General features: G+C 34.8%; 1 protein-coding gene across 1 annotated transcript in view; it reads right to left on the bottom strand.

Moving 5' to 3' along the window:
• LOC129726002 (heparan sulfate glucosamine 3-O-sulfotransferase 5) overlaps nt 1-7,147 on the bottom strand; it is a 71,412-nt gene extending 64,265 nt beyond the window's left edge. Inside the window, exon 1 of the mRNA XM_055682513.1 lies at nt 6,534-7,147. The gene's annotated coding sequence lies outside the window, so the exon portion shown is untranslated. The remainder of the gene's footprint in view (nt 1-6,533) is intronic.
• Between the last annotated feature and the right edge of the window lie 5,111 nt (nt 7,148-12,258).

Here is a 12,258-nt window from a genome sequence, read left to right on the forward strand (position 1 = left end):
AATATTATTGAGTCTAAAATGACGAACAACATATGATTTAACAATTCGAATTTGCTCAACAACACCGTATTATTTTCTTTTCAAATATCTTCAGTGGCTGAAAAGTTCACAAATATACTCTTGGGCCGATGACATAGCAAAGCAAAGCAAAGTCTTGGTGCTACTAGGTACTATAGTGAACGCGAAAAGCGGTGCGAAGCCTTGCCGTAGGTTATTATACAGCCGTAAGTAGAGCTGTACATTTATTCGCAGCAAGACGAAGCACTTCGCGACGCTATTCACGCTTACTATGTCATCGACCTTAGTAGCTTCACACCAAGGTTGTTAATCGATAAGTTATCGTAAACGCCGATGACGATACCGTCTGTTATCGTTATCGACGATGACGCTAACGTCTTCAGACATTATCATCATTGCCAAGGACGATAGCTACTGGACGGTATCGAATCGATAATGTTTGTTTATGAACAACCACTGCCATACTAATTTTCGCATCATCAGATATATCATTCAGATGGAATTGAATCATAAATCTGACAATGCCACATACCTTGCTATTCATATTCGTGCTTCAAAAAGCGTCTCACAATTTGAAACAATTAAAACTGAGACATTCCTTATCATGATGAGAAACGAAACATAAACAAACGAGGAAAAGTTTTTTCCTGTTGCCTAGTGATGCTTCGTCTCCACCCCTCGGAGTGAAAAAACGCTTCCTCACCCAGTGCCTACTTTTTGATCCAATTGCAACCACAGCAGACAAAACATACAAAAGACGTTAGCGAGCTGATAACGTTTGGTGACTATCGTCATCGCCGATGACGTTAATGTTTGAAGACGCTATCGCCATCGTCAATAACGATATCAGACGTTATCGATATCGGCGATGACGATTATCGACGATACTTTATCGTATTAACAACCTTGCTTCACACCACCAATGTGGTTCATGTTATGCAAATCCTTAACTGTAACCTTGACACCTGTTTCTTCGATTTCGTGCCACCGCAAGAGCAATGCTAACAAAATTTATCGAACCAAACACTAAGAGTTATTAATCGTACAGTTTCGTAAGTCAAATGAAACCTACATTTCGCATCGACCAACAGTTCAAGCAATCATTTCAGTTGGATGGATATCGCTCGGACATAGTCCCGAATGATATACCAAATCATTGCTGGTATCCAGTCGATGCGAAAGGAAAGTTTTATTTCACTTAAAAATTCTAAGGGTAATAAGTTTTAGTGTCAGGTCCAATAAATCTTAAGAAAAATATGTCTTTTAGTGTTCAGCAGATCATATAGTTCAACAGTGGTAAACCATTTTTCGTGTCAGCATCTGTTTGCTCTTTACTTCTAAACCAAACTACTCATATTAACTGTAGGGCTATTCAACAACCGTTTAGAGCAAGATCGCCCCAAATCACCGATGGTCGAATATCGACCATTTTTGATTTGAATGAAACTTTGCACACGTATTTGGCTCAGCAAACTGAGCATTTTCCACAGTTGGAGCGATTTTTTACACCCATGAGTTACATTCTAAAAGGGCGTATGCCTTTTGGCATAGGTTTTATTCGAAGCATTGTAGCCCAGAAACCGTTGGTTGTATAGAAAAACTGTCTGAGAATGAGTTGCAGGGAATTAAAAATGCACCATAAAAAAAATATACACTGTACAAAAAAAAATTTTTTGACCAAAAAAAAAAAATTAAATATAAACATTAAATTTGAATTTAAAAAAAAGAGTTGAATTTTTTTTTTATTTTTTTTAAAGAAACTTGACGTTAATATGCAACTTTTAAAAAAAAGTCCAGGATGGAGAAATGAAAAATAATTTTTTAATGGTAGATTAATTTTTTTTAAGAAAATTCTAATTCAAACATTTATCAAAATATTTGTATTCTGATGATTTTAAAAGATGCAGAGAGTCATTTTGAATTAAAAAGTTCTAGGTAGTAAACATTCTAAAGGCATCGGTTTTCGAGTTATTTTGAATTTAAGCTCGAAAAATTATTAATATTTCGGAAAATACACGTTTTTCTTAATTTGTCCATGGTTCTCCAGCAAAAACCATACGTTCATTGGAATGCTTGATCAATAATATACAATTCATTCCTTGACAACAAAACGATTGGATAAATAACTCAAGCGCTAAACCTCAGCCTACCTACACGTTCACCCTTGCCGAATGTTTTATAAAAATTATATGTTTTTTCGTGCAACACTACCTACTTGTTTACTAATAATAACTGTTTGTAAAGTACGCAACCAATAACTACTGGGTTACCTTTAATATCTGTTTTCGTATATAAATACGATTGCACTACTCCAGATGTGTTAGTACAGTTTGCATTTTGTGAAGATGAATAAAGTGAAAATGGAATACACCAAGCTCAAATGCTGTAAACCCTTTCCTGATCATCGGTGCTCATCAAGCTTACGCAAATTAAACGAAAACGTTATTGCAAAATTAAAAATATTGAACAGTCAAGCTCATTTTAATACGTCTTTATCAATTTGTGATTTGTGTAGTTATTGGAATGATAGTCAAGCCACCATTCATCCCTTCGTTGTTTATTATTCAGAATCTGGAACACTTAAGAATATCAGCTTCATCATAATATCGGAAGTACTTCATCATGATACTGTTGCGGTTCATTGCCAAATTAATGAGGTTTTTGAAAACAACAATAGAGTTGAAAAAAGCGATATTATTGTCTGATGGAGCTGCCTCACAATATAAAAATAGAAAAAAGCTTTGCAAGTCTTTGCAAGTTCAAAACAAAATATAACGTCGATGCAGAGTGGCATTTTTTGCGACTTCTCATGTTAAAGGCCCATGCGATGCAATTGGTGGCATATTAAAACGAATGGCAGGAAATGCAAGTTTAGCTAAAGAACATGAACATCCCATTACAAGCGCAAAAGAATTGTATGATTGGTCTAATCATAAAAATTCATCAAAAATGTCATTTAGTTGGGTATCATATGAAGAATATGAACAAGGAGTAACAGAATGGAGCAATATTTTCAAAAAATCTATAATAATAGCTGCCACACAAAAGTATTACTCTTTTGTTCCGATTTCAGAAAATAAGATACAAACGAAGCTGTTTTCAAAAGATGACGAATCATTTACTTATATGATGTATATAAAATATAAGGTGAAACTAGTTCTGTAAAGTATCTATGTCATAAAAAAATATGTTCCTAAGATAATAAAACTCGAAAATAAATATTTGATTCTTATATATATTTATATCACTTAGAACATTTAACTCTTTTCTTGAGAACCGTTCGCCCAATCGTTTTGTTGTCAAAAAATTAATTGTATATTTTTGATCAAACATTCCAATGAACGTATGGTTTTCGCTGGAGAACCATGGACAAATTAGGAAAAACGTGTGTTTTCCTAAATAATTAAAATTTTTCGAGCTTAAATTAGAAATAACTCGAAAACCAATGCCTTTAGAATGTTTACTACCTAGAACTTTTTAATTCAAAATGACTCTCTGCATTTTTTAAAATTATCAGAATACAAATATTTTGAAAAATGTTTGAATTAGAATTTTCATAAAGAAATTAATCTACCATAAAAAAATTATTTTTCATTTCTCCATCCTGGACTTTTTTTCAAAAGTTGCGTATTAACGTCAAGTTTCTTAAAAAAAAAAATAAAAAAAAAATTCAACTTTTTTTTTTAAATTGAAATTTAATGTTTATTTTTAATTTTTTTTGGTCAAAAAAATTTTTTTTGTACAGTGTATATTTTTTTCATGGTGCATTTTTAATTCCCTACAACTCATTCTCAGACAGTTTTTCTATACAACCAACGGTTTCTGGGCTACAATGCTTCGAATAAAACCTATGCCAAAAGGCATACGCCCTTTTAGAATGTAACTCATGGGTGTAAAAAATCTTTCCACCTGTGAAAACTGCTCAGTTTACTAAGCCAAATACGTGTGCAAAGTTTCATTCAAATCAAAAATGGTCGATCAAATTTTCGCGTATTTCCAGGCGATTTGAAATGATTTTGCTCTTTAGTTATTTTATATACAACCATTCATGATAACACCGCTATTCTCTATCGAGTTTGTCACCATTATTCATACACTTCCTGATCCAGGTTTCAAACAGCCATTAACGTAGCGACATTGGGAGCAAGAGCGTGAAAGCTCATTCATTTTGAGCAGTGGAGAGAGAAACGATGACGTATGTGGGTTGTAGTACTACAGCCGGGCTTCTACCCACACTCATACTGACAGGCAAAATCTTGTTCACTACGCGATTTACGCGTCCGACATAAAACATCCACACCGAGTACAAAGGGTGTCATCATTACCATCCGGCAAAGAATAGTGCATGCACGTTTCTGAACCACATTGTTTGGTGATGGGCTGGAGGAAAAGTTTTGATAACTTTTCATTAATTAGGTAAACTATTAGGCGAAAAAAATTAAAAGAATACTTTTTTCACATTTACACCATTGTTATGCACATTTATATGTAAGGTATATACACCGGCGATTTTTAATTAATACCAAATATATGGTTATGATTTCATATTGACATGGATCCAGTTCATGTAAAGGCTACATTGGTATAGATGCATGGACACGAGTCAGTTAAACCAAACTGTACAAATCGTACTCCATAGAGTTTGGCCCCATACCCCAACGGTCCTCCGCTATTGCCGTTATATGTATCATCTTTTCACCTTCTGCGCACAGCTGTTTTCCACTAAGATGGAAACTTCCCCTTCCTTTCAGGCACTGTTGACATTCGGAATTTTTGACCAACATAACTGTTGCCTTTATTAAACTACTCGAAGCACCTTCCAAAATATCCGTCCGTTCCCAGCCGGTAATAACATATCGAGAAGGTTTGTAGTTTCTAATCTCTGATGTGTGCGGTAGGCAAATTGGGTGAATGTGATCTGTCGATTGAAAGGTAAAATTATAAATACGGATGAAGTGCGTATTTTAGGATATTTGTCTATCAAATCTATCACTCTCTAATACTCTGAAGGAAGTAAGTCGCCAACTATTTCTATTTAGCAATACCTTTTTCAAATATTGGATTTACTACGACTACGTGCATTCATAGCGCCGTGAGCTGCCGTTAAGATGTATTGTTCACTGATAACGGTTCCACCGCAAGCGTAATCATCCGAACGACCTTTGCGATGGTAGATGGCTACGTGCCAGGGCCAGTCTCCCGGAGCTGTATCTTGTCCGTTCACTATCAATTTGTTGCCCTCTATCTGAGGAGTTCCACACTGTAGGATACTCTTTTGCTTACAGGTGACATTATTTATTGGCGCACAACATATAATTAAAATATACGAAGTTATTCTCATCAATTTAAGCATTTCAAATTAAGGGGGACCCTACTCTGGAAGGTTGAAAAATAATAAATTTTTGTAATTTTTTTTTTTCAGATGTTTAGATCAAAGTGATGTGTTTGGGTATTTTGGTTATTTATTAAGGAAGATTTGAAGAAATATATTGCATGTCCTGGATATGGCTATATTACAATAATACTCGCGTACGCGTACGCGTAATACTCACTATATTTGTATCCAGGGCATGCAATATATATATATATATATATATATATATATATATATATATATATATATATATATATATATATATATATATATATATATATATATATATATATATATATATATATATATATATATATATATATATATATATATATATATATATATATATATATATATATATATATATATATATATATATATATATATATATATATATGATATATATATATATATATATATATATATATATATATATATATATATATATATATATATATATATATATATATATATATATATATATATATATATATATACGGATTCAGTTGCTTGATTAATAAAGGGCATCGACTAATCAATACAGATCAGCATCATAATGCAGGTGCCGGTTTTTGCTTATTTCTGGTTTAGAAACAAAATACAAACGTTATTTCAAATAATACTACATGTTAAATTGAATCAGTTGATAAGTTCTAATAACTTCAAAGCAAAGCGAAATCTTGGTATTGTTGTTTATAAGAATAGATTTCGCGGACACCTGTCAGTATACAGGACAATTGTGGAACTAGCGAACATACGGTTAAAACAAGTATCGTAGGGACCAATTGAAAGAAAACACCCTGGGAACAAACAACCAACAAACTGTATAAAAACGCGCAGCTGTATAATAACATTTCACATTTTTATGTTCTGTGTTAACTGTGCCTAAATTCCCACGATGGCGACAACGTTTTACGAATCGTGTTCGTAAAACAACTAATAGCCTCATTTTGAAAAATAAATTATTTGTAATATTTTTAAATAACTTCATCTAGAAGACTAAGAGTTTTTGTTAATGTTTTTTTATATATCTCATTATGTTTTTTTTATTATTATAAAATTAAAAAAAACTTTTATGCAACCACAAAGCTTTTTAACTCGATCTAAATTTTAAAAAAATATTGAGTACTTATTCACCTACCTAAACATCGAATGGAGAGGGCATATTTTCTCTCGCCACCGCTCCAGTTCCGCTGACGCCACTAGCCACTTATTAGTGAATCCTAATTGGACGACGATTTTTAGGTCTGGTAAACGACCATAGCACTTTCACTGATTCCATTTTTTTTTCTCAATTGGTTTTCATCGATCTCTAGGTTTCATGTGACATTTTTCATTGTATGAATTATTTCTGTGTTACCAAGCATCCCTTTTTTTCTCGCTAGGATTTGACACGAAACCAAACCAAAAGATATTCACGTTTAGCAGCTCTTTTTCATGCAGATCCTTTGATGAGGGAAACACAATAAAACTACAATTTTGCTTTCCACTAATACGGGAAGTCAAAGACCGATGAGATACTTATGCTCTCCACTCGTTCAGAACTATCACTATGTTGAAAAATTTAGCATTAATTTTTCACTGGCAGCCCCGACTCAGAATGCGTTTTCTAACACCCTCTGCTCCTGTCAACCGACATTAAACACAAAACAGGTAGCAGTAAGAGGAGTTTTTTTCTTTTACAATTTTTATGTAACAAGCGTAAACTTCCTGCCACACTGCTAGCATTACTAATAATCGTCCAACTCTGATGGCAGCTCACGATGGAAAATATCTAATATATGCCTGCAACTATTGCTTTCTAAGAGTTTTTTCTCTCTCACGATCAGAATTTATCAGAATGTAACTCCTCTCCAATACATATAATTTCTCTCAGCAATTGGTACCACCACGACGCTTCGCTTTTCCGCAGAAAGAAAATCTGTCCGGAAAATTTTACTCCATTTCCAGTGAGAGAGCTTTACATTCTCAACAATCAACTGTTTCCTCTCTGTTAGTATAAATTGGCTAGCGTGGTTTGCTCTGCAGCTGAGTGAATGTTTCGTCTCAATATCATTGACATTGGCTGCTTTGGCGGGCAACTCTACTAACGAATGTATGAATCATAAAGCATCCACAATACCACCCTCTCACAGCTACACTATAACCTCACACTTACAAGCTGATAATGAAAATGTGTTTTCATTGGGTGGCGTTCGATTTTCCTGTGACAATCATCAATTGTTGATACCGAATACCTACGACGTCAAACGATAGCAGACTTTTACAATTGACCTATCTTTCTCCTCGGACCTCGTATCTATGTTGAATGACGATATCGAATACCAACCCGTGCATGTCCGGGTCACGTAAGCCCAATAATTCTATTTAAACTTGAGCTGTCACTATTTAGCACCAGCATCATTGGAGCTTAAATGTGATTGTTAGATTCTTTCATTCGATTCCGGTGATTAAAATTTAAGCTATGATTATCACTTTTCAAGAGCTTCATAGCAAGAATGTAGTCAAATGTAGGACTTGAGAATATCAGCATTTTTCTGCAAAAGTATGGATTTTCTGGAATGATATGGGGTGACGGACTACTTCGGCAGGTTTTATATCGGGCGGCTTTAGGAAACCTGCTGAAGAAAACCGCTGTTGAAGTAGTCCGACACCCTACATGTAACAACATAGAAGTCACTGTGTTGATAACGATAGCACGCACGTAGAACCACACACGAAGAAGGATAGGGGCAGATGGGATGAAACGGGCACCTATGGTTTTCAACAAATGAAAACAAAATTCAATGAAAAATGGTTACCCGTTTTTGAAACTAAACTAAAAAACTTATTTTTTGATTAAAAATAACATCTCTGAAATTAATTCATAAAAAACCGAACGGGACTCACCGTGTTGATGATAAAATAAATAGTAATCATCACTAAACGAGCTTTTGTAAGCGTTTGCATTTGCTTATCTGTTATATTTGTGCTTAACCAAAAAGGTACCCTTACGTACCCGAATACGCGATTTTTGCGAAGGTTTGGAAATTTAGACGTTTCTGTACGCGGATTCCGAAATTTACACTTCTTACGCACTACGTATCCTCCGCGTAAGAAACAACTTTAGTGTACCATTATATGAGCTGTTGCGGAACAGAGTGGTCTAAAGATTTTTTTTTTTTCGAAAATGAGTTTTTTGCATAAACCGCATCTACTCAAGAAGCTGAAGTCAGCTTTAAAGTTCGATTTTACGAAATTTTCTTAATATCCTGATTCATACCGTGTTGAAACTTCGTCCGAAACACAAAGGCCATTATGTTTCGAAACAGAGTGGTCTATGTACTTAAATCGGTGTAATACTATCATACACGTAACATGTAGCATTTTACATGTGATAAGTAACATTTCACTTATTCTGTACATGTCACACGTGATATGAACCATGTTACACGTAATGTAACACGAAAAATGTTACATGTGAATGATTATGAAATATGTAACATGTTGTGTTACATGTAATGTTACACGTGACATCTTACATGTGACATGCTATATGTACCATATAACATGTGAAACTACCCTTACTAGCACGCAGAGAATCCTGAAAAAGAATCCCCAGGATACCGATGAACACGGTGACGGAACGTGAAAGGAATCGCAAACACGATCCGGAGGATTCTCACTCATGATTCTTATTCAAGAATCCTAGAGCCATATACAGGGCATTCCTGAGGATTCTTTTTTCAGGAATCCTTCTCAAGGACGCTCACGAATCCAATGTGAGGAATCCTAGAGAATCTATGCGAATCGTGTGAGTTCGTCCGGGTAGCCATTTTATAGACCACTCTGTTCCGAAACGATTCGAGGATTCCACTGAATATATATATGAAGTCAGAGTGGTCTATGTACATCGGTGAGATAAAATCACCTATTTCGCAAAGAAACTGTTAATTTTTTGTTTTCCCATGTTGAACCACTCCATTACCTTTATATTAAAGCATTTTGTTTGAATGAATCCGTTGAACAGAATTTTATTGAGATAAATTTCGAAAATTGCTCTTTTTTTTCAACATTCACGTGACCTTAAGCTAGTCTGTCAACCTATTATAAACAAGGTGTTCGGTTTACCGAACAATATTTAAGATTTTTCAACGAATAACTGATTTAAGTTTAAAATGATAGCTGGGAATATTGAATACAAACAAATTGTACTGGGTACCCCATTCCAACTATCCCGAAGGGCTCAAGTTTCGTTCAACGATAGATCTCAAAAGTTACATCTTCTTTTCGATTGAACCTCGGGATTGTTATGCCTCGGGGTGATCAGGGTTTCACTTTTTCGACTAATGAAAAAGTACACAGGTGGTTCATAAAATGTTCGATACCGATTTTTTTACATCTGGCGTATTAGAAGAGCGTGCCGCAAATCCGTTGCATTAGCTAAAGTTGCATTAGCCATAGTGTGACAATGTTCACGCAGAGTGGGAGAGAGCAGTGGTAGATCATGTTGTGGTAGTCAAATTCAGGTTTTAAATTGAACTGTGATTTGTTTGATTGCTACAGTCTTGTTTTAAGAGCAAGTTTGAACAACAAATGAAGTATTTAAAAAAAATTGCTTTGTCCGCCATTACTGATTTTTTTGAGACCCGCTGGTCTATCATAAAGGTTACAGAGCAAAAAACGTCGATTGTTGGATAGAAAAATCAAGCTCAAAACAATTGAAACATCCGAAATTTAGGCAGCTATAAAGCAAGTACCCCAGAGGGTTAAGAAATCAGCGTGATGTGGAGCTGAGTTTTTCCTACGAGGTTTGTCAATGAGTAACATTACTTGAAAAACCTAAATTAATCCACCTAGCGGTCAGACCCAGCCTTTCTCATTCAAACTTTTATTTGTAAAAATAGATTTACATGAACACTTCAATCCAATCAATGTATATTCACTCTTTAGGTTCTAAAATATTGATGTTGCAATCTATACATATAAAAATACAGTCCGGTCTGTCTGTCTGTCTGATCCATATCGGCTCGAAAACTACCGAACCGATCGACGTCAAAATTTGTGTATAGGGGTTTTTGGTGCCGATAAAGGTTCCTATGATAGTTTGAGACCCCTTCCTCTTCTGGAAGGGAGGGGTCCCATACATATGAAACATGAATTTCTGCACAACTCAAAAACAAACCAAGTAAATTAAATCGAATTTGGCATGTGGATGTTTTATGAGGTAACAAATATGTTCATAATAGTTGAACGCCCCTCCCTTTTCTGGAAAGGAGGGGTTCCATACTAATGAAACACAAATTTCTGCACATCTCGAGAGCTAACCAACTAAATGGAACCAAATTTGGCAGGTGAATGTTTTTTGAGGTAACAATCTCCACTCAATATAACAATAGCCGGATCTAGAATGATACACAGGAGCTGAAATCGACCACAGATACTATTTTGAATTCTAAGATGGCGACTTCCGTTATTGGGTGTTAGTCGATCATTTTCGGCTGTTTCCCAGTAGCATGTGCTTCCAAAAGAGGGAGGGGCGTCGAACCATTATGGACATATTTGTTACCTCTAAAAACATTCAAGCAGAATGACGCTCAGAGGCCAGAAATTATCTTAAATACTATTGTGAAATCTAAGATGGCGGCTTCCGGTTTGTGAAAAATAGCCTAAAATAACCAAATACCATTTAATATGAGTATCTCTAAAACCAGAATGATGCAATGAGCTAACAATTGACCTCAGGCACCATTTTGAATTGCTAAATGGCAACTTCTAGGAAACAGTCGAATATGACCGAATAATACTCAATATGGATATTTCCGTAATCGAGATGATGCATAGAAACCAAACATTGACCCTGGATACCAAAATAACTAAATACCTAACAATATGGGTTTTTCCGGTGTCAGATTGATGCCAGAAAATCTGCTGAAACTGACCGAATACCACCCAATATGAATATATTCAGAATTAAGAAGCCAAAAGTCAAGGATGTTGTTATTTCGATAAAACCAATCATTTTAAACGATTTGTTATTTGACTTTGATCATATCCTATGGCCATTTTCAGACTTTGAATACATCGCAAGGGATCAATGAATTTGGAACGTTCAAATAGTACGATACCACATTTAAATTATGTTGAGGCCACATATATCGATAAAAGCAGGTATAGTTTTAAATAGTCTTTGAATTTTTTCTCTTCCCATAACTTGTGAGCCACATATCAAATTGTCATGAAGTTTGTTAATTGTAAGTTCGAGAGATGACTCGTTCGTATGACACTAGTTATGTTCAAATAAGTCATGTAATCTTTGAGATAATAGACTTTCGTTGTTTTATTAACAATTTAATTCATAACGGTTGCTTAAGTTCGATTATAATCAAATGAAATGGGAACGTATAGGGCAGCCAAACTTTGAAACCACGTGTTCAATCATAATTCATCAGTTAACCCCCGCTTATCTGATAAAAATATTGATCAAATCGGTTGTGTAGTTTCTGAGATAATAAAGTTTCGTGATTTTCACATTTCGATACATTACAGACGAAGTTACAGTTCGATTACAGTAAAATTCAGTAGGGTGTCATGAGGCAGCTAGACTTATCAATTGACACAAATTTTGTGGAAATCGGGTCAGCCATCTCTGAGAAAAGTGAGTGAGTCCAAGTAGTCTTCGGAATATGTTCCTTTTCATAGCTGGATTTCACATTTTTAAACATAACTGGTAAAGTAATAGTCCGATTGCAAAACAAATCATTAGGGTCTTATGGGGCAACTAGACCTTCCATTTGACACTGGTTTCAAGAAAATCGGTGCAACGATCTCTGAGAAACATGAGTGAGATTAAACAGTTTTTAGAGCACGTTTCTTTTCATAACTTT

Source organism: Wyeomyia smithii, chromosome 2, assembly GCF_029784165.1.
Source record: "Wyeomyia smithii strain HCP4-BCI-WySm-NY-G18 chromosome 2, ASM2978416v1, whole genome shotgun sequence".
NCBI lineage: Eukaryota > Metazoa > Arthropoda > Insecta > Diptera > Culicidae > Wyeomyia > Wyeomyia smithii.